General features: G+C 38.5%; 1 protein-coding gene across 3 annotated transcripts in view; it reads right to left on the bottom strand.

Annotated features, from left to right (window-relative positions):
- TENM3 (teneurin transmembrane protein 3) overlaps positions 1–24,176 on the bottom strand; it is a 1,731,308-nt gene that overhangs the window by 1,705,600 nt on the left and 1,532 nt on the right. The gene's annotated exons all lie outside the window — the stretch shown is intronic.

Genomic DNA, 24,176 nt, shown 5'->3' with positions numbered 1-24,176 from the left:
ATATCAGTGTTTTGTATTTTATATTCTTAGAAATGCTTTATTTGTGTTTATGTAATTTGTCCTGAATGGCTGGTTTGGACTAGACAAAATATAAGCATTTTAAATAAATATCCAGATTCTGCAAGCAATAAAGAAAAGCCTAGCATGCCATTAATCCGCACTTAGGGCTGGATTCATCATTCCTCGTGAAATGATGAATCCCATGAAAAAGGGGGCAGGGTGCGGAGGGGGGTGGGCCTACAAAAGGCCGCAGCCATTCGCACCGCAGCAGTGCGATTTCACCAGCCGCAGTGCAGCTGGCTGCAGCCTTTCGTGCAAATAGCGCCACCATAAAAGATGGTGCTATTCGCCATGCTACTGCGGCGATAATGTTCCTCACATTATTGCCAGCAGCGGTGCCACGGCCGACTCCTCCCCTTCCCCGCCCCAACTCCTCCCCTCCAGCTAATTTGCATCCTATCGCACGTGAAAAGGCCCTTTTCGTGTGCGATAGGGATTTAGTAACTGAGAGCAGTCAAAGTTTCAAAGAGCCTTCAAGCTCTAAGGCAATTGTATTCACTTCTAGTCCAAGGACACAAATGGATCAGGTTTTCAGGATTTCCCCTAATGATTATGCATGAGATATTTGCATATATGTTGCCTCAAGCAAATGTACCTCATGCATATTCATTAGGGAGATGCAGAAAACCTGACCTGTTGTGGCCTTTGAGGACTGGAAGTGAATACCACTGCTCTAAGGATGTGACACAATATCACAAGGTGACAACTATTAGAGAAAGCCAGTAGTTCTCAATACACCAAGACAATCAGGTTTCAGGATATCCACAATGAATATGCAAGAGATAGATTTGCATACAATAAAGACTGTGCATGCAAATATCCTTCATGCATATTCATTGTAAATATCCTAAAAACCTAACAGGCTGGATGTGATCTGAGGACTGGGTTCATAACCACTGGAGCAAGCTACAAACATAAAACAGAAAGTAAACATTGAAAGTCCAACTAATCCTCAGGAAGTTGAATTTGTCCGATTTCCTTTTATGTAATAGAGAATACTCCAAAAGCACATACAAGGCTCTGCAGCAGTGAATTTTGACAACTGTCAATAGCATTTGATGGCCATTTGAAAACTATAGAAGTTCATTCTCAAGTGGAAATGTCTGTAGTCACAAGAGATCCACAAAATTAATAGAACCCAATATAATACCAGGGTACCAGAAAGAGCTTTCCCTAAATGAATCACTGCATATTACTAGAGGAGCTTATTGTAGAGTACTGCTTCACAGACCTCATCCTTCAGGAGCAGCTTGTTGGACCCACATAACCATAAGCCATTCTCTTCCCCAACACCATTAGCTTTAGACCAGAAACCAGTTTCTATTTTTCTCCCTCATTCCAAAAATAGAAACAATGAAGCATTTTTAACCTTGAATAAAGTGTGTCCTTGTATTTAGCAAGGACGTTAAAATGATTGTGCTATCAGTCCTATGCCCATCTGTCTGTAGGTTTGAATCGATTAGTAGAAAGTTGAGAAGAGAGTTAATTTGACAGGGGCGGATGATGGAAGCTGTAGAAAAGCAAAATGTGTGTGTCTAGGAGGGGGTACAATGCAATAGAAATTGAGAGAGACAAGTGCATGTGAAGAGGGGAGAGAGAAAGAACCAAATTTTGCAAAGCAGGGAAAACCAAAAGAAAGTACACGATGAAAGAGAAAGAAGGGATAGAGATAGGAAGGAGTACCAGAGAATTCCATCTGGGAGATGACTTTATAAAAGTTAATTATGGTGGAACAGATGAAAAAGAATCTGAAGGACATAATAAAGAGGAGTGCAATAAGGTGGAGGATAAGTGACAAGAGAAGAAGTTTGGAAGTGACAAAAATGAGGAAGAACTGAGGAGACAGGGTAACACCCATTGTTTTAAATGAAGCTGCATTAACTGTCAACAGCAGCCAAGAAGGTTTACTCTTGCCTCATAGCTAACGGGTCGATTTAAAAAAAATATGCACACGTGTCCATATGCGTGCGCTACCTGACGTGCACACATGGACGCGCGATTTTATAAATGCGCACGCCAGTGTGCACATTATAAAATCGGCGGCGGCACACACAAGGGAGGGGGGTTGACTTTGTCTACATTCGCGCGGCGACGCATCAGGGCCTTCCCCAGTTCCCTTCCAGTCCACTCCAATTTAGGAGCGGCCTGGAAGGGAACTTTCCAACCCCCTACCCTAACCTCCCTTCCTCTTCCCCTCTCCTCCCCACCCTCTAAAACCCATTTTTTAATTTTTTTTACCTTTTATTTTTCAAGTTATTTCAGGGCCATACCTGAATTAACTTGCGCACCGGCCAGTTGTCGGTGCGCGAGACTCCAGGACAGCAAGGAATGGTGCTGTCCCGCACTGCCCCGCTCCACCCCCTGGACCGCCCCTTCACATAGGCCTGGCTCTTGTGCGCGTAATGGGGCTTACGTGTGTGGCTGAGCCTCTTCTAAAATGCGCGCAGCGCGCACAAGGCCCAGCCACATACATAACCCCTGTTTTTTATGCGCAGGGAGTATTTAAAATCCGGCCTTAATTAAATTCATTAATTCTATTAGGTACTTGTATAGCTGACTGGAAATGCCAGGGAATTTTGTAAGATTGCATTTTTGGCCCCAGCACCAACTGTAACGCAACATGAATAAAGGAGAAGAATTAAGCCAAAGGCCAGCCCAGTAGCTAAGTGGCAGAGTTGTGCATTGCCACACAGCGGGCCCTAAGGTGAACAGTCCCTGGAAGGAAGAAGTCATCCTCATTGTGCGATGAGAACACCTAGGGGCTAGAATTTTAGCCCACAATAGCAGGATGCCTGGAGGAGCCCTGGTACTTGGCCCCAGCCAAGGACTATAGCTAGAATATTTGGACTAAAGTTAGGAAGAATACTAAACAGATTTAAAAATTAGTACCTAGTTGCAAATGAAGACTCATGGTGCCAAATCCCAGCCCTGATTTTCACTGTGCTAAAATGGCAACAAATATCTTCATACATTTGCTTATTTATGTGCTTCAGAAATTTAGCAGAAATAAAGCGCTATGTTCTGTATATGTTTTGTAAGCTCATATGATGCTACAGAAAAGGTCTGTTAATCTGAGTTGTAAAATGCAGTCAAATAATGGCTTGCGGTCAATATATTTTATGTTTTCATAACAAAAAAAATGTCCTCCCATTCATTTTCTATCAACTGTTTATACCAAAAGCAAGTTAAATTCATGAAGGATTATGCAATACATCTACTTCTATTAACATTTATAACACACATGTGAAAAGCCATAATAGACTGAGATTCTACACAATTCTATCTTCACTTAATAGGCCCTTTCAATAAAGATTTTTGCTTGAGGCATGCTACACAAAAAACTTGACAGAAAAGGGCCCCAAGTGACTTGTACACATGTTAAAGCAAAGCAAAGCAGTGCAGGATAGCTAATGCCTACAAGATATATATATATATATATATAATTTTTTTTTAATAGAAGAACCTTTTGTTGATATCTTTTTTTTTTATCTGTATTTTGTAGAAAAGAGAGGCTAAAGTCTAAGCAGGATACATAAGAAATCTACTGCATACCATTTTCTCTTTATATTCAATCCAATAAATATAAAACATTAGTCCTAACAGCTTTGTTCTATAAAAGCAAGGATCATAACATATAAGGGTGTTGGCTGTATGATAATACCTCATTCAAAACCTTCTAAGAATCAAATTTAATGGCAGAGCTAATAACACTATCCATATAAATGTGTTCCAACAACAACCACTTTTTTAAAGGTGAATTTACACATATGATCTAACTTTAGATTTCAACTTTATTTTAAAATCAACTTTAAGGTCAGCTTGGTGGCTCAGTGATGCCATGTGGAAGATCAGGCCAGGCTTATGCTTTCTAGGTTAGGCCAATGTATTCACAGCCCCCGCACAAATGATGACACCTACTGGCTAGTCTACTGATGTTCACATGTTGTGTTCCACATGGAGCCATAGTTTGTGGACCCTTGCCAAGTGCCAACACTGTAATTCTTTGGCTAGATGAGGTGGGGGTTATAAATAAATAGCCACAGACAGAAGAATAGAAAGATACATCTCTTTTTCTTAGTAATAAAAGAAAACCAGAAGAAGACATGCAAAACACTAAAGCATTTTACAGATATAGATGGTGAAATGGTCCAAATCTAATCTAAATTAAAATCAGGAAAAATGTACAAAAAATGTGGGAATAAAAAAAACAAGTCCCAAAGGCAATGATGTTACATTTCCTGAGTTCTTTCATGATTGCCTTAAAATCTGACAATATCCACATTTTAATCTCAGCCTATGTTTAGAGGACAAGATCATGATGTAGACAAGTATGACACAAGCTGACCTTACCCTTCATTAATCACAAACTATGTCAATTTAGTATTCAAAAAAGTTTACAAGAAGCATTTTCAATTAATTAATCCAACACATAGAATCAAACTGTTTGTACACTGACGAAAATGAAGCAACATCATGAAATTGAATTAAGTGCAGCAGTATCATATGTGGCACAGTTAAAAGATGAGAAATACTTTTCCCTTCCCGTCTTCAGAAAACAAAATTCCCCATTTCTCCTGTATTAGGAACACCTAGGTCTTCAGTAGCATATCCACATTAACACCAAAGACAGTGAAATATAAATAAAGAAGCAGAAGTCACATTCCATAGAAATAGACAAATGCTAAGCAATCAGTCCACAACCATCAGGAAAAAAACAATATTTCTTCAACTTTTTAAATTTGTTGATGGAGGCCTCAGCTGAAAATACCTTTAAGAAAATGAAATAAGGTATTTTGACTTTATCAGTCCTTGCTGTACACCAACTGCTCACAATACATGCATTCTCTTTTCATTGTAATTATCACTTCTCTAGTGGAGTTCTGGAGATGGGCTGCCTATGAATTTTGAAGGGCTTAAATATGTCTGTAGGGATCTTTTATCTTCTAGCTCATGTGGATGTGGATCAGGATTCCCAAGCTTCTTTCTTTCGTTTTGCTTGACAAATCTAGAGCTGTACATAAGCCCATAAGGCCTGTTCCTAGATCAGAAAAAAATCTAGTGGCAGCCATGGCATCCTATCACTTGCCCTGTTAAACGGTATAGTTATGTTACCCCCTGAGGGAATCAGACTTTGCAGCCCCAGCAGTCTGCAGGGAGTCAGGAAGGTAATGGTCTACCTGTTGCCTCTGCAATTTTTACTATGACAAAAGAGCTAGGCACTGAAATACTCTCAGATACTGGCATCCCAGATCACTGTCTGGTATTCTTAGGAAGAAGGGCATTGGGTAAGAGTTAGTATCAATAGTACCTGTTGTGATGAAATCCTAAATCCATCACTGTTGCCTGGTATGTCCATCACAGGCTTCAGCCCTTACTTCCTATTAAGTAGGAATTTATTTCAGACACTGCTAATGCATTGAGGGTTGCAAAGGAGATTGAAGGGAGGGTAGAAAGGGAGAGTAAGGGGCAAAAGCCAGCAAATAAATTAATAATAGAAAGTGAGTCTATTGGCCCCCTCAAGCAATTGCTTAGTCTGCTTAAACCTAGCACCAGCCAGGCCTGGATTTGTCAATAGGCACACCAGGCCTGTGCCTAGGGTGGCAAAAATCGGGGGGGGGGGGGGGGGGGGGGGGGGGAGGTGCAGGCAGCAGGCTGACTGAAGATTTATTGCCTTCCAGCTATGCTGAATCTCATTCAGCAGAGAATAGCCCCCTGTTTCCTGATCCAGCCCCTCCCTTCCCAGGCAGCATGCAGAGAATAAAAATGGTAGTGTTGAGCCTGGAGCACATTTTGGTAAGGTTAGGAAGGTCTGAATGAGGATCATTGGGGTGAGAAGAGAGATTGAGGAATGAGAGTGGATCAGATGGGAGGAAGGGAGCAGTGTGTGTGTGTGTGTCTGTGAGAGAGAAGGGATTAATGCTGGTGTATATATGTGCCCAGGGGCGGATTGCAGGAAAATATCAGCCCAGGGAATTTTTTCAAAACTGGCCCCCAGGGTATCTGACTCCATTGTGCACTCTCTCTGCAGCACATGCAACAACACGCCAAGTCTACTCTGAAACCTGGCAGAATTAAGCCCAAATATCTCCAAAACAAATTTCACATTTTTCCTAAATAACTAAGAAATAGAGCATACTCTAGACCAGTAGTGAGTAAACAAAGCTGTAGACCCCATTCCATCCATGCAAATCGATTGGGGCCACCGCACAAGTCTGTCTAGCAGAATACCTCACCTTAGTCACACATGTAGAACATAGACAAACCCTCATCACATACAAAATGAAGAGATAATAAAGTATAAATAGAAACATGCAGACAAAAACTGAACTTGAAACCGCAACAAGCCAGATTCGGTATGGAATGGAAAAACAAATATGATTCCTCAAGAAACATCAAACAATAACATCAAGAAATAAAAAGCATCAATTATAATAGTAAAACCAAACTGATAAAATAAATATTTCAAAACAACCGATGAAAAGAACATCCAATGATTACAAACATATAACATTGTTTTTTTAATTTCTCAAACATCGATAACATTTTTCAAAATAGCAGACCCAGCAACCACCACCCAATAATTAAAATTAAAGCTAAAATAAATTCCCTGCTCTCTGTACCTGGAAACTTTAGATTCCAGTCACCCTGAGATTGTCATGGATTAGTAAGGGGTGGGAGATATGCACAACTTTCTTCTCTCTCTAACACACATATTCCATTCTCATACAAGCTCCCTTACATTCTCTCTCTCACATATGCTCACTAGATCACATGCTGTCTCTCGTACATGCTTACTGGCTCACATGCTCTCTCTCATAGACATACTCACTGTGTCACACATTCACGCTCTTGTTCACACACATGCTCTCTGGCTCAATAGCTCTCTCATACACAATGCTCACACACGTTCACTGACTCAATTTGCTCACAAACCTGCCCACTGGCTCAATCGCTCTCTTTTGTACTCATATATAGGCCCATTGGCTAAAATAGTCCTCTTGCTCTCATTGGCTCACTCGTTCTCTCTCACTCACAAACATGCCCAATAAGCCCAACTGTATTATTCAGTGCAACAATGGTAAAACAGAAACATAATCACGCCTCTCAAAACATCAAGCAATAAAATCAAGAGATATAAGATATCATGCATAATATTAAAACCATGAAAAGAATGAATATATTAAAACAGCCGACAAACACAAGGGGCCCAATATTCAAAGCACATTCAATGCTACTTAGCCAGATAAGTAGGACTTGTCCTGTTAAATAGCGACCGTTGAATATGTGCTTACATTTAGTGGCTACTGCTTAGCCACATAAGTCCCTTAATTGGCTAAAAAGTTGGCTGCATAAGTTGTGGGCAGGCAGTGGGTGGAGTGACTTAGCCACATAACTTATGCAAATTAAGTAGCAATATTCAGTCTTAGCCGCATAAGTTTACCAGCTATATTAGATGGTTATAACTGATATGGCTAAGTACAAATATATGCATATATTCAGTGACCTAGCCGAGCCACGAATATACCAGATAATTTAGCCAGATAAGTTATATCCGGCCAAGTTACTTATACAGCCATCTTTCAATATTGGGCCCCTAATGATTTAAAAAGTCACATCAATTTATTCTAATGTTTCCCAAACAACAATAAAATATTTCAAAACAGCAGACACATGAAATAACACCCCAAAATTTAAAATATAAATAATTAAAAAATCTCCAACTCTCCGTACCATTAAATAAATAAATACCTGACATCTTTTGATTTCCCAGAGATTGTTGTGGATTTGGGTGAAGAAACAAACTTTATCCACTCTCTCTCCTTCACATACATAGGTACTTTCTCTCTCATACACATGCAGGCTCACACACACATGCAGACTCTGTCATACACACATGCAGGCTCTCACTCTCTCATGGACACATGCAGGTTCTCACTCTTTCATGCACCCATGCAGGTGCTCTCGTACAGACATGTAGGCTCGCTCTCTCTCTCATACACATGCAGGTGCTCACACATATGCAGGCACTCACTCTCATGCATAAATTCATGCTCTCTCTCTCTCATATACACTTGCAGGCTCTCTCTTTCACATACACATGCGGGCTCATTCTCTTTCATGCACACATGCAGGCTCACTCTCAAGCACATATTCAGGCGCTCTCTCTTTCATACACACATGCAAGTTCTCTCTCATGTCCATATTCAGGCTCTGTCTCCTTCTAATACACATGCTGGTGCTTTCTCTCATACATACTCACAGACACACACACACACACACTTCTGAGTCACCCTCCTTTTTTCTGGGACTTGGCCACGCCCGCACTGCTCATTTACTGCCAGAAGGGAAATGGGCAGAAGTGTCCCTGAGACTGCCAGATGCATCCTTCTGCAGAGCCAGTAGGCCTTTCTTCGGGCTGCATCAGGTTGGGCTCCATCACGACCCCAACGACACCTCCCTCAGGCTGCGACAGATTGGGCTCCATCGTGGTACCACCAACACCTACCTCGGGCCGTGTCGGATGTCACAGCCCTGCAAAAGAACTTGCTCTGCTGCTTCATCGGAGATGAAGACCACATGACCAGTGCGACAATCCCAATAGGCCAATCCACCTCTGTGTGTGCCAGATTGAGAGGTCAGAGTGGAGTTGTAAGGGGGAGCAGGACCAGAGTACAGTAGGGATACCTACGTTGTCTACCTCCCCCTCCCCCTCCCACACCCACTTCAATTCAGATTCTCTCTCCCTTGATCTCAGATTCTATCCTCTAAATCCTGGAACCTCCCTTATTTCCTTTTCCTTCTCTCCAGATCCTGGAACCAACTCCCCAACATGTCTTACTCCCTGCCCCCAACTGAGAATCTCCATCCCTCTCCCTCTTTTCCTCATATCTCAGATTCCTGATTTCTCCCTTTCCTCTACCTTCCCCATCCCCAGTCCTTTCTATCTCTCCTCCCCTATCCTCAGCCCACTTTCCTTATCATACTCCTTCCTCCTAACCCTAGTCCTTTCACCTTCTCCTCACCCCATTCCTAGTCCTCCTCCTTTCTTCTCCCCATCCCTGGTCCTCTCACCTTCCCCTCTCCTTCTCTTCTGCTCATCCCTGAGATCTCGTCCCTGTACTGATACTTAATATCCCTTTTCCTCACCAGATAGAAAAATAAATTATACAGATACAAGCAAAGTTGGAACATTACTTAATTTTTTTAATATGAAAGATGGAAATATTTGCTAATATGCTTCAGATTTTTCCAGTTTTTTGTCACAGAATCTATACCTGAGCTACAACAGCAAACTGTGGGACTGTGCCTTACACCTTCTCGTCACTGTTGTCTGACCTTACCCAAGGGGAGGGTGGAAGAGGGGGTGCAATAGTAGCAACAGTACCTATCTGCACACTTCTAAATCTGTCTCTGGCACCAGTTCTAATTTACATTTCATATTTCAAAAGAAGGAGTGCACCCACAAACTATGAAAACGAGATACATTCTTATTTGGAGGCCATACTGAAAGCTAACCCACTGAAGATATTCATTCAACTATATTTCAAGCGTCATACCTGTGCAGAAGTCACTTTCTTTACTTTGCCACATGAATGGAAGATCACTGTAATCCTCATTCAGACTTGGTTAAACTGAGCAACTGAGTGTCAGTGATACTACTTCATACATTAGATATTCCTGAAGTGATATTTATAGACAGCCAAGCACCTCTTCTAATTAACAATTTTATATATTATAAAAGTGTAGCCTTATTAGTAGTGCTGCTCTTAGCCTATGAACAACAAGGACAAATATGGTCTGCCAAGAGGCTTGGATTATGGGTTTCTTTTTGGACACCCATCCTCAAAGGGAGTATCAAAATATAAGAAAAAATACTGATACTGATCAGTCTGCTCTAGGACTGTGGAGGTGGGTGGGGATTTTGCTTGACTTTGTTATTTTATAGATCTTGTGGGATGGGAAGAAAATACAAAAATGCAATTATTAACTCATTTACAGGTTGCTTACTATGCTTAAGGAACAATATAAATGTAAGGTGAATTTTAAAAGCACGGTGTGTGCAAAAAAACGAGAGATAAGCACACAAATCGGGCCGGCACACATGCCAAGCAGATTTTAGAAGCCACCCGCGTCAGCGCAAACTTGCCGCTACAGACACAAATGAAAAGTACCAAAAAAGGGGCAGGGTGTGGGTCTGGATCTGGGCAGGGCTTGGGCATTCCTGGATTTCACATTGAAATCTACACATAAATACTTGTGCGCACAGGTGTGTATCGGGACCCTCTGCTGCGTAACTTTACTTCTGCTATGGATGCCGTGCAAGTTACAAAATAAAAACAAACAGACAGAGCAGCAGGGTTTTAAGGGTCAGGGCTAACAGGGGAGAAGAGAGGCTATTAAACTAGGGAGATCTGGAAGTCCTGTTCTTTATTTGGGCGAACTAGAAACAAACTGGTAACAGCGTTGCCACGCGTGTCTTTTAAAATCCCCCCACTATAGCGGTAGAAGAGGCATTTGCAAGCATGGGCACACTTCCACAAAATGGGGTGGTCAGGCTATTTTATAACATGCATGCATATCCACACATATGTTATAAAATGGCCGTGTCCCTGGGTGCAGGCCGACGAGCGCACACACGTGTGCGCCTGCGCGCTTGTTTAAAAGTTACCCTCCATGAGAATTTAAAATTGTAAAGTTCATTAAACAGTTTAAATTCTAAAAAAAGGAAATAAGAAGGGCTATGTATCATTAAGTATAGACCTTCAGGGATTACCTAGGCATTCCTCCCCGCACCTTTCCCTGAGATGCTCTCTACCGGACTCACACAAAATGTTACCAGCTCGCCATGGCTTTAATATCTCCTCGTTGTGGCACCTGCAGGAAGTTCTAGACTCCGCATCTGGACAGATGTATACTTTTACGCAGTGCCAGGAGAAGCTTGGTTTTCTTTTTTCTTTTTTATTTTATTTTTCCTGGAAATGTATCAGTATTTATTGTAACAATCAAAAACGTGAACCAAATCAGTAGAAAAAATGACTCATTTTTTTCAACTGATTGTTCCCATTTTTGTTTTTTTACAATAACGCTTATAAAGTCTTGGGAAAAAAAAAATTAAAACTAGAACTGAAGGTCCCTATTCATGCGAAATATCCCTAGCCTCCCATGATTGTGTGGCCAAGGAAGAAACTGCATAACTAGCTTATTGCCACATAATTGGCAACCTATTTGATGCTCTCCCACCTCTTAATTCAATCTTTTGAAGAAAGCTACAGAGTGACTGCCTTAAGTCTCAGCTGTCTCTACTCCTGCAGCAGCCTTTCCCCTGGTAAACAACCTGCAGAGAACAAGAGAGATGGTGAGGCTGAGACTGCAGCAGATGAAAGAAGAGGTACTTTGCTCCCTAATCCAGCCCCCTTCCCTTCTAATGTTCCCCCCCCCCCACCCTTCTCCTATCCCAAAGAGAACAGAAGGGGAGGGGAGCGGTGAAGTTGGAAGCAGTCAGAATGCTTGATCTCTCAAAAATCTCTTAAAACAATCCAAAGATGATTTTGATATAATTCTTGTATGGAGCGATGCTCCTGTAGAAGAATTTCATCTTTATACAAAGGTTCCTGCACCTGCATATGTGGCCCATCATACATCATCTATAAAAGCCTGAATGTGTTTTGGAAGACTGCAACTGCTAGAGTCCCACAGCTGACAGAGACGGTATTAATTTCAATTCATAGAAGCCTTGATGACTGGTACTACGGCTCACAAGTTTCTAACCTGTATTAATTTAATCCCTTTTTGTGTCTGCTACCATGTGCCAATATATATGCATGCATCTTGCTGTGTAATTAACAACATGACAAATTGCTCATATTGAGGTCTTTGTTAGCATAGATAAACTCATATGCTCAAAAAGAAAAGGGCTCTCATGAAAATATAAAAAGAATGCTTACACTATTTCAATTCAAAACAAAAGTGACATTTCACAATTAAAAAGTTTGTAACTTATATGTCTTAAATTAATTGTTGATTTTTATACTTGGAACATTTTTTGTTTATATATAGTTTAAATATGATTTAAAAACCTAACAACGTGAATGTTTTTCAATAAATAGACTTTAGTGCATAGTCAGAGCTTTGAATCGTTAATTTAAAAAAACTGCCACAGAATTTGATAAATTTTGCCACAGAATCTGGAAAAAATCTGGGCTTTGATCATGAACAATTATCCAAAATGGTTCTATTATTTTTCTAAGAAAAAGTTTATTGCAGTGGGTTTAATTACACCATACAAATATATCAGCTTGCACAATCAGGTGACTTTTCTATCTTAGAGGCAACAAATAAAATAAGAAGGCATCCTCCAAGCCAAGATGAAAGGAAAACAGATTTCAGAATGTTCAAAGGAAAGAATTCTTCAATCTAAGGGGGTCATTTATCAAAGGCTTATCACAAGTGATACGGCCATATCGCGTGCATTAAGCCTCTATCGCATGCGAAAAGGGCCTTTTCGCATGCAATAGAATGCAAAGTGGAGGGAGCGGAGGAAATAGGCGGTGTCTTCGCTGCCAGCGATAATGTTACTAACATTATCATTGGCAATAGCACACCGAATAGCGCCACCTTTCACGGTGGCGCTATTCGGTGCGAAAGCCGGGAGCCGGCGCACCGCTCTGGTGCGAAGGCTGCGGGCTTTCACAGGACCATTTCCCCCCCGCTTTCGCAGGATTCATCATTCTGTGAGCAATGATGAATCCAGGCCTAAGAATGGTAAAACTATTGAACAAAGACATTCTTGGCTTAGTTTATTAAAATGTATTTCTGCTTTTCGCACAGAATACTATAAGAGGGATAGAAGTTTAAAACCATGTTAACATATAAACAACAACAACAAAAAACAGTTGTTATGGCTGCAACATTTAAAAATGTTTGAATAAAAATTAGGGAAGCTTTCAGAGGGGAATAAAAAACCTGGTAGGTATAAAGATGTACTTACATTTTAAGGAAAAATACCAATCCAAGGACTTAAAATATATTTGAGATTGGGCAGGAATGTCTTCCACTGTGGTTACAGATGCTTTTCTCTGGCTTATCACATAGCTTTGAGTACTTAAGAAGGTTAGACTACATCAAGGATAGACAATTCTTATCCTCAAGTGCCACAAGTTGGTCGTATTTTCATGATACCCACACTGTTCATGAGATACATTTGCATCTCATGCATATCCATTGTGAATATCCTGAAAACCTGATCAACCTGCGGTACTTAACAAGAGTTGCCTATCCTTGGCATAAATGAACCTCTAGAGTACTAATATCTACCCATTTATCTAGGTAAGTTTTTTACTATATATGGAAAACAATGCTTATATTTCATTAATTGCAGTTTAATAAATGTATCTTATTCTTAAGCCTTAAGAAAATATGAAATACAATTATCAATTGCAAACACAGTGGTTAAGAGCCATTTTTGAACAGGTTATCGAACAAGCTCTTCAAAACTGTACTAATGGTATACAGACATCTGATACTAATGACCTGGATTTAACTTAAATCCCTAATTTAGAAATTCTACCATATTTTATTTGATAAAAAGTTAACACAAGACACTGCAAGAACACATTAAATAAATTGTGTCATTTTATGAAGCCTTGTATATTAATCTAATTTGGTGCATAAACGTATCAAGTATAGCTGCTAATTCCACAGTTTTGTTTTCTCATCTTATCACGAGGTCAAATATCTTTGCTGCATGTAGTCCTCACAACCCATTACCCTGTAAAGATCTGTGAAAGCGAAAGCTCAACACCACAATTCTACATCCTCTTCCTTAATTTGAATGTCCAATTATCAGCAAAAGTGATCTCCAAGAGTAGCTTGCTTTTTACCATTTGCACCTGCTCTGTGAACCAAAACAATCAAACTCAGATGCAAGACAAGTCGCGGGAGAGTTCCTCTCTTTATGGAACTTTTTTCCCTTCACTGACTTAGATGATGGCGAAGACACTGTTTACACCATTCAGTTTCCCTTTTAAGCATTCTGATGTGTGGTTTTGTATGGCATTTCGCTCAAAGAGGAGAAAGCATGATGTTTTAAAGCCAATTAAAAGCACAGGTAGCTACACTCAATTTTCTTGCACTGTCAAAAACCATACAGTGTGAAAGAGATCAGGATGCATGAGATATGTCCTTATTGCCACCAGCTTTTTCAAATAGATTTTCTCCTTTCTAACAATTGTTCCAGCCTGGCAATGGAACAATGAAGAACAAAGAGATTACCAATTCTGTCCGTACTAAAAGCTTTTAATAAGCCAGGAGTCAGACATGTACAGAATCAATAGGAAATTTAATTGATGGTTTACTGTGGTTAGTAAACATTGGAAAATTCATATTCTCCTGTTTACTATTTTGCCAAAACAAGCCCAATTCATGAAAAAAAATATAAACATTATCAATATTACTGCAACACACTGTCCTAAAAGTTTCCTAAAACATTTGGCCCTGACTAGTCAGGTGGTGTGCAGAATAGGTCATAAGAGCAGAAACCCTGAACTGGCCCATCAAATTAACCAATTCAAGATAATTTAGGTCTGTGGAATACACCCCCTGCAGCCTGAGCTTTTTCTGTGAATTAACATTGTTTTGCTTAATAACAGAGGTCCTATAAAAAATAAATAAAACGATTAACCAGCATTTCCATTTTCAAAAAAATATCTGCATCACTGTACTTTTTTCTGTAGGTTTCAGGAATCTTGCATAATTTTATCCTTATTTTACAGCATTTGCTATCCATAATGGGATGTTAAAAAAAAAGTCTGGCTGATGTTATTGTAATTTCATCAGATACAGCAGTATATTGAATTATTAAGGAAATATCACATCATGTACAGTGGAACATATTAGTAAAGAGAAACAGAACATCGTCAAGAAATTTACATAACATGACACAGCCTCAAGTCCAAATGCATTAAAATAAATTTAAGAGTTTCAAAGACACCCCCCCCCCCCCCCCCCCCCCCCGCATTCAACCTTTACCTTCCATTTTAGGATGGTGCTCGGAGCTTAGGGGTAACCTGCACAGAAGGCTTGGGGGTCACCTACTCGGATCGGCAGTTACTAAACAGATGGCTTGAGGGTAACCTGCATGGAGCGGCAGTTATCACTCTAAATAATAAAAAAAACCCAAACCCTTGTTGGGCAGACTAGATGGCTAATTTTAGTCTTTTATCATTTACTATGTTATTATATTCAGTCAGAGTTTCTAGATGCTCTGCTCAATTTTATAGGGCTATTTTATCCCACAGGAAAAAAAAATTGAAACAATACGATAAACCAAGTTTGTGCTATGGTCATTTCTTTACATAAGAACATAAGATATGCCATACTGGATCAGTCTGACCATGGGTCCACAACGCCCTGTATCCTGTCTCCAACAGTGACCAAGCTAAGTCACAAGTACCTGGCAAGTATCCAAACATTAAATAGATCCCATGCTACTAATGCCGGCAACAAGCAGTGGTTATTCCCTATTGATTAATAGCAGTTTATGGACTTCTCCTCCAGGAGTTTATCCAAAAGTTTTTTAAACCCAGCTACACTAGCTGCCTTAACCACATCCTCTGACAATGAATTCCAGAGCTTAATTGTGCATTGAGTGAAAAAGAATTTTCTCTGATTTGTTTTAAATATGCTACTTGTTATTTCATAGAGTGCCCCCTAGTCTTTGTATTATCTGAAAGAGTAAATAACCATTTCAAATCTACCTGTTCAAGTCCTTTTCATGATTTTGTAGATCTCTATCATACCCCCCTCAGCCTTCTCTACTTCAAGGTGAACCTCTGTAGCCTTTCCTCAGAGGGAAGCCATTCCATGCCCTTTATCATTTTGGTTAACCTTCTCTGTACTTTTTCCAATGCAACTATCTTTTTTTAGATGCACTGACCAGAACTGCACACAGTATTCAAGATGCAGTCTAATCACTGAGTGAAACAAAGGCATTATGACATCCTCCATTTTATTTACCATTCCTTTCCTAATAATTGCTAACATTGTCTTTGCTTTTTTGACCGCCACAGCACACTGAGCAGACAATTTCAATGTAATATCAACTATGATACCCAGATCTTTTTCCTAGGTGGTAACTCCTAAAATAGAACATAACATCAGTTATTAATATTATATTAGCTAATTAAAAAAAGAATTAGTACTTTCCACAGAAAATAACCATGACCAGCCCTAATATTTTTCCATGCTGTCATAAAGGATAATATGTTAGTAAGATAAGTGCATTTTCATAAATAAGTCTCCTTGGCACTAATAAGCCATCAGCTTTTAAGAGATCTTCTCCTTTATAAGGTCACAAGGTTTTGTCATAAACATTAATAGAGAAAAAAAAGCAAAAACTCCTATTGCATAGTAGTTTGTGCCAATCCACTTTTGCTATCAACTTGATAACATATCTCGCAAATCAAAGCGGCATATTTATTAAAGTATAATTTCTCAATCCATGTGATGCAAAAACACAGGAGGAGCATGGGTGCCATTCAGGGACCATGGTAACTAGACACTGTAACCTCCAACTGAGCCGTGTGGTGCAGTGGAGCAGCCAATGCACAGTGCTACCAATCAGAGCCTGCATGGCTCCCACAGCAGTTCTCATAAGGCTGCGACAATTCTGTGCTTGTTTGCAAAAGGAGGATGTGGGAAGGGCAAAAGACGCATACAATAGCTATTCCTGCAGCCTCGTATAGAGCTGCCACCACTGCTTTCTCCTGCGTCCACCGGCCAACTCCTCCTTCCATCCCTACTGCATCCCCGAACCAGCCCACACAGCTGATAAGGAGAGCTGCCTTCCACCTCTGGCCTGTCTCCCCTCCTATTATCTGCCGTTTGGCCAAAAGAGAGAGCAAAAGCCAAGTAAGGAGAAGGGAGTGGACTGCATTTGCCCTAGAGGTTGTTGCCTGCTGCCTGGCCAGGAAAATAGTAGGGGGAAATAGGGATTTTGCTGCTGGGCGGGGAGGTGAAGGAACCAGGGAAGAGTGGGCAGGCGGGGATACTGAACTAACGATGATATGGAAGAGAGGGATTTAGGAAATTCTGAGCATTAGGAAAAGGAAGAAAATAGGATTACTAAACTTGGGGGAAGCTGGGTGAGGGCAGGGGTAGTTTATTAAAACTTTCAGAAATTAGGGGTATACTTGCTACTTAAAAGGTTGAGAAATGCTGCAGTAAAGATTTTCTCCCATTTGGGGCCAACTTTATTAAGGCTTTTCTCTCATTTTTTATCTATGGAGAAAGAAACCTATTAAATTGTCCTTTTGTGTATATGGGAAGAAAAACATGTGCATACTTTTGACACTTGATAACAAACACACTAAGAGGCCAAATTGGTGCAAGCCACTACTGGCACTACTGCTCAGGAGTTTCAAACTAGTGTTAATTCAAGCCCTTAGTATATATATGGGAAAAATGCTTTGTACATGGGGCATTAACTGGGAAGATATTGGCTCATTACGTACGTTAAAAAGACTAACACAAAACAGTATTTTTTATATTTATTGTATGTAAACTTAATAACTTAATTTCAGTGTATACATTTGCATGTTAGCTTGACTGGATAGTGAATGGGGACAGTGTCACTGTGTCAGCCAAATCTCAGCAGCTAACAATGTGTAGACACGAAATTCTAGGCTTCTTACCTTGTAAAGACAAGGTTCAGTAAAACCAGACTACAAAATGAAATGCTTATAATGCTTGCGCCAAAGTCTTCTTAATACCTGATCAGACACATCTCTTTATGGTTAGCAATTGGTTATACAAATCATTTCAACGGTCTGACGCTTTATTTCTTACAAAACTATCCATGTTCAAGATTTTCCGATTTTCTGTATCAAGAAAATCGGTATATAAAAACCCTAAATAAATAAATGTTCATACTTTGTTTCAACTTCGGAAAATCAAGTTATTTTCTCTTTCGGATTTGTATTGAAAAATAAAAACATAAAAATAATCAGTGGGTGTAAGACCAAGTTTATACAACCGCTCTGTTCTCCATAAAGTACTGTGGAATACATCAGTCCCATGCTAACAAATTGAGTAGCTTAGGCACATCTTTCTTGTTCCTTTATAATCAGGGGTCACCACATATTCTCCAAGTCATACTCAAATTCAAGACATATCATATCAGCTTTTATTCTATAAGACTCAATATTTTTGTTGCACAAGATAACACACCATTCTGCTCATTTATTAAAATCTGGTTCCAAAGCAAAGGTTGCACCAGTATTCGGCCAGTATTTTCCTCACTGAAAATAATGGGACAGTTTCATTGATTAAATTTGGTGCAATGTTTTTCCGCTGGAGCAAAACTTTAATAAATTAACTACCAAGAGTCAAATACCTTCAAATATTCAGTCATTTTTTGGACTTAGAGATTTAGCTACATTGAGGCCATAACATTTGCATATAATCTGAAGTAAATGGGCTGGCTCTTAGCTGTATTCATACAGTTGTTTTGCTAGATTCCAAGCAATGACTCCTTTAAAGTTCTATCTTGGAACACACTCAACCATTGAATTATTATACACATTTTCAAAACACTTCCTATCAGTGTAATTTATGGCAATTAATTAAGGGGTACAATGTTTAGAAGATGCAACAGCATAAATTTTGATACAGAAAATGTTAACTTTTTTTTTTTTAAACTTTATTCAGTCATTGTAGCGACAGCATCATGCAATCATGGGCCCTAAATCCATCCATTAGGTGTCACTATTGCCTGATGAATATTGATTCCTCCACCACCACTACCGCAGGGCTGTGAACTCTGCAGTATCCCCAATCCCAGGGAGTAAAAGACTGGAGCCAGGAATTAAACCCTGGTCCCTCTGTAGCGCAGTGTACAGCAATGTCACAAAACCACCAGGATGACCCCTATCTGTTCAATCATGCATGCTTCTTTGTTTTTGTAGTTCAGTACTGTGCAAAACCTGAAGATAAGAATATTTTTGTTGTGTAAAATCCCATATCATTTTTTTTAAGGTTGTATGTTCGGTGTCGCCCTTTCTAAAATTAAATTATATACTTAACACTTGAAAAAAATAGAGCGTTCCATATTAATGCAATTTTGCTGAGAAAGAATGGAATGGATAGGTGCATTCTTTATGCCTTTAACATTCTTTATGCCTACAGTATACAGTTCAAATCTACAATATGACTACTATTTTCCTCAAAATAAATACACTATCACAAGTGCATGAGAACATGAAACAAAAAATGTAAATTGTTTTCTTTCTGATCTTCATGGAAGTCCAATTTTATTTTTTAATTTGTTTCTATCAAACTGGCAATCCCCCATCCTCCTAACTAAACCTAATGAATTCTGACTTTAGCATGCCCTTTCCTGCTCCTGTTTCCATTAGTAGCTTGAAAAGGTGTGATCTGTGCATGTACACCAGGTCCTATGGACTGTAGCCACATAAATCCTTCCAGATGGGCAAGGCATTCGTACAGCCATTCAAGGTTCCTATCCCACCAAATATTTAAGTGCAACATACTGTGACTTTTTTTTTTTCACATACAGAACAACTGTTTTGTTTTATTGAGAGAGAGAAAATATCTAGATGGTAGCCTTTTGTGTTCTATAGAAAATAAGCTCCATGAACCTTTTTTTCTTTCTTTTTTTTTTAATAAGATCTCACAGTGAACTTCAGTGTATTGCAACTGACAAAATATACTTAAAATGCAAAGAGGCTTTATTTTAGAAAGGGACTCTCAGGATTAGTTAACCCTTGCAAGATTTTAAGGGTACATATTTTAAAGACCATAATAATCTTTGGGAAAAGAAGCATTAAAACAGCATTCCATTATTAGCATGTAGAAATGTGCATAGCTATTTCAGTTTCACAATGTGAACTGTTGAAATGAATGCATAGCAAAGAGAAATCTGTGAAAGGAGGACTTCAGAATTCAAGTTCTGCATCCTTGTTATTCAAGTTCTGATACTTGTTATCATTAACAGAAATATAATTTAAAAGCATATTAAAGTTATTTTTATTTATTTATTTATTTGATTTATATTCTGCTTTTCAGCACTTCAAGTTACAATGTAGCTTCCATTTGGTTTTCCCTTACATGGGTTTGAAACATTTTCTTTTGTATTCTAGAGGTGTGGTGTACTATACGCTCAAGCAGAAACGCACTTGCTTAGTTACTTCAAATGCACTGGAAATTCAGATGGAAATGCATATCAAATTCATCTGAGAGAAATTGAAATGAAGACTGAACTGAAACTACCATAATTCAAACATATCTTCAGAATATAAAGGCACCCATATCAGCAAACTTTAAAAAAAATTACATGAAATCCCACAGATACAAATGGCAGCAAGTTCTGGCTAAGGAAGACAGAAGTGGTCTTACAATGAAAAGCAGCAGCAGATGCAGCTAATTTTAAAAGTTGAGCAGAAGGGAACTATGCTCTAAGAATTTTAGGATGTTTATAAACTGATCAAATCCTACGCTCACTATAAAAGAAAGCAAAGCAAATTAAGTCCTTGTCAGACAAGTCGCTGGCTAATTCTCATAAAATAGTAACTTCTTTTCTGCATAGTGGTGCACTTGCTTCATTTAATCCAGTGGTTCCCAAATAGAGCCCTCAAAGTTCTCATACAGATTTGATTTTCAGGACAGTTATAATAAATATTTATGGGACAAACCTATGTACATTTGGACTAAGAAGCAGGTTCATTTGCATGTTTGGTCACTCAAAACCAAACCTGTTTCAGGGGGATCTGAGAACTGCATTTCAAGCATAAGAATTTAACTAACTTGCACACTTCATTAAGGTGTAAGCCAACCAAATGGCCAGATTTGTGACATAAGATTCCCAAGGTTCAGGCCAAGGTTCATTTGGGCAATGCAAAAGTATGCAGAACAGGAGAACCTCCAGGACCTCTCTCTCTCTCTCCTAGTTACAAAGAAACTGATGTATAAACACTATCAAGGATTAAGCATGTCAAGTTATGTCAGCCATCACGTTACACGGGTAAGAACGCATCCATTGTGTCACCATTATTTATTTAAAAATACACAAATCTGTATTCCTCCTTTAAAATTCAGCGTCTTTAAAGATATGGGGATAACAGCAAGTCACTTGATAGAAGTAAACCACTGCAGCTGATTAAACTAAGATTCACAGCTCCAAGAAGACATCACTATATATTTAAATTTACATTTCACAAAAAAAAAAACAAAACATACACACATTTCAAAATATAGGACACTAACATGGCTTTCCAGGAAAGAGCATAATTGTATTCAATTCTTGCAGCATGTTCAGGCCTCAGACAAGCCACTGCTACTCGTGTGACCCAGTGCTCTGAAATTCTTAGAAGCCATAACACTTGTTTTGAAACAAATGACTTCTCAGGATGCAGAAATATCACTATCAATCACCAACAAGTTAATTCTACATAATAAGGCAGGTTTGGATGCAGACTGATCCATTGTGGAATGCTGTATCTAAAATTGATTACAACAGCACTCAAAAATGAATGCAGCCTTCCAAACCACTTCTTTGCTCACAAACATTAATCTCAATTATAAGGAGAGCCTCATAATGGTAATGCTTGGTATGAAAAACATATGAAATAAATCAGATTTTATGAGACATGTCAATTAATCAGTTTTAGAACCAAGAAAAGAAAGCTTTTTGAAAAAGGTAAAACATGTTTTATGCTGATACTTTTTCTAAAGCTACTGTGACCTCTAGAACTGGACAGTTGAAGTCTCTCTTGATGTGGCAAATGGTAATGTCCTCATATCCTAATGTAACCATGTCCATATAAATTAAAGAAGTTTTCGTATCTACGTGACACTATTTCAGCTACAAACAGGCTTCAATGTCAGTAATTTACAGTACACATTTTCTTTTTGTGAACATTTCCAATTCGACAGTGCTAAAGAAAGTAGCACTGAAAAACTAAGCTGCAGAGAAAAGACCCATACCATTCCAGAGAATCAAATGCAGCCATTCAAAACCTTGCCAAACTAATAAGATCACTAGATGAAATTTAACCCGTATGCTCCAAATAAAACATTTAAAATTAATTTATGAGAATTTCTGAAAAATACCTGTATAAGCGAAGGTAAGAACTAATGTCTGTTCTCAGCAAAATGAAAAACAGATTCTCACTGGATGGAAAAAACACCAAATGAAAACCAAGAATCTGTAATCTTGTTTACAAAATTCTAATATAATCTCAATATTTTCAGTACACCAAGCTTACATATTTCATGATTTTTTTTTCTCAAGCGCATGGGATATTTAAGTAATTTTCAACGTACAGTACAACCTCTTTATAATTCAAAAGAGCATAGAATAAATACTGTCTGCAACCTTGAGGGGCATGTTTCAAAGAGGGAGTTTATTATTGATTTATATGGTGCTGGGATCACGGTATAGTAAATTTATATTGCGATAGACTAAAAAAAAAGCAGTGCTGCATATAGTGAAACAAATAAACAAATATATGCTAAAAACACTGTCGGAAGGCATGTTATGCAGCTGGACGTTCTCAAAAGTTTCAAAAGAAAGTTAATGTACAAAAAAAAAACCCCACCTAGTTATTTGTTGTTGGAATATAATATGCAAAGGAAACACCTAGTTATTTATTGTTGGAATATAATATGCAAAGGAAACACCTAGTTATTTGTTGTTGGGGTATTTTTTTAAATGTCAGAAATTAGGTCAGCTTTAATTAGACCTTAATCTTGAATGGTGCACACATTTTCTTGGAGGGATACTTTCTGCAGAACAAAATAAAATGGAGCATGATTTACCAAATATCCCAACTTTTCTGAAGCAAAAACTGATAGTTGAACTGTAAAAGACTGCATTTCTGCTAACCCAAACCATATTCTCAGGCTAAATTATAATTTGATTTAAAGTGCAGTACATTTTTATTCACACCTCATATAAAAGTGACTTGAATATTTCTGTCTCTTGCTTATTTCTGACATGTTTTTCATTTGCACATTGATTTGTATCTCTAAATCTATTCTTTTCTCTTGTATTATATTTTCTTGGCTGTTTATGCAGAAGATAATTACTGCTGGCTCGGAGAAGCTTAACTGAAGTACTAGTCTGAACTTGCTAACTGGATTATGAATGTTAGTCTGAATTTTCTTTTTTCCATAAAATTTACAACAAAAGCTTCTCTTTGCAAAGTTCAAGGAGCTTTTAATCAAAGCCTCTTCTCTCTCAGTTCTCACACCCATAATGCAAGAGGGCTTTTCTGTCTGGCACTGACAGTTCCTGTAAAATGACGACTGTATACCATCTTCCACAGAATCTTCCTTCAACAATTTGGTGGCCATATTAATACATTATATTTAAGCAAGCACTGGAATAACATTACATAAAGTTTTATAGAGCTTTAAATGATGTTTGAAGATTGATCACAAATACAGACAACAGCCCAAATAAAGGGCAGGCATACAATGCATTTAAAAAAAAAAAAGCTATGCAGGTATACTACATTAAATTCATAATGCAAAAACTGCACTCATTGTTTTTCCAGGATGATCCCAAATCACTACTGGAAAATCCTGTGAGTGAGGTTATATAATTTGTATGGTACCTTCCAATTTTAATAAATGTCTATATCATTAAGAGTTTGATTTTATACTTATCCAGAGTGTCACATTATGACTGCAATCTGAATACTGTCCTATAACATGCCATCAAAATGCATCAAACATAAAACAAACTTTTTGGAATTTTCAAAACACTTTGCCAATGATAGGTATAAATTTTAAGCGTGGACACTGCATAATTTGTAATTGTTAGGTAAAGTATTTTTGGAAAAAAAAAAAAAAAGTAACACTAACTGCTATTGCAAAAATCTCCCATCAATATGCCACCAAATCTAAAATTACATATAATGACAAATAAATAACTGTGTTTCTTATTGAAAACCTGAACTTAAGTGGTTCAAAATTATCAAAGCATAAAAAGAAAGATTCACAACTATTCTATTCAAAGGGTACCTTACAGCTCAAGTGCAGTAACCAAACAATCTTGTTATTAGGACACACTATCATCTAGAAATCTGTCAGTCACT

Source organism: Rhinatrema bivittatum, chromosome 1 (genome assembly GCF_901001135.1).
Source record: "Rhinatrema bivittatum chromosome 1, aRhiBiv1.1, whole genome shotgun sequence".
Classification (NCBI taxonomy): Eukaryota; Metazoa; Chordata; class Amphibia; order Gymnophiona; family Rhinatrematidae; genus Rhinatrema; species Rhinatrema bivittatum.
Note: the sequence above shows the minus strand (reverse complement) of the source record. Positions and strands in the feature narration are given on the sequence as shown.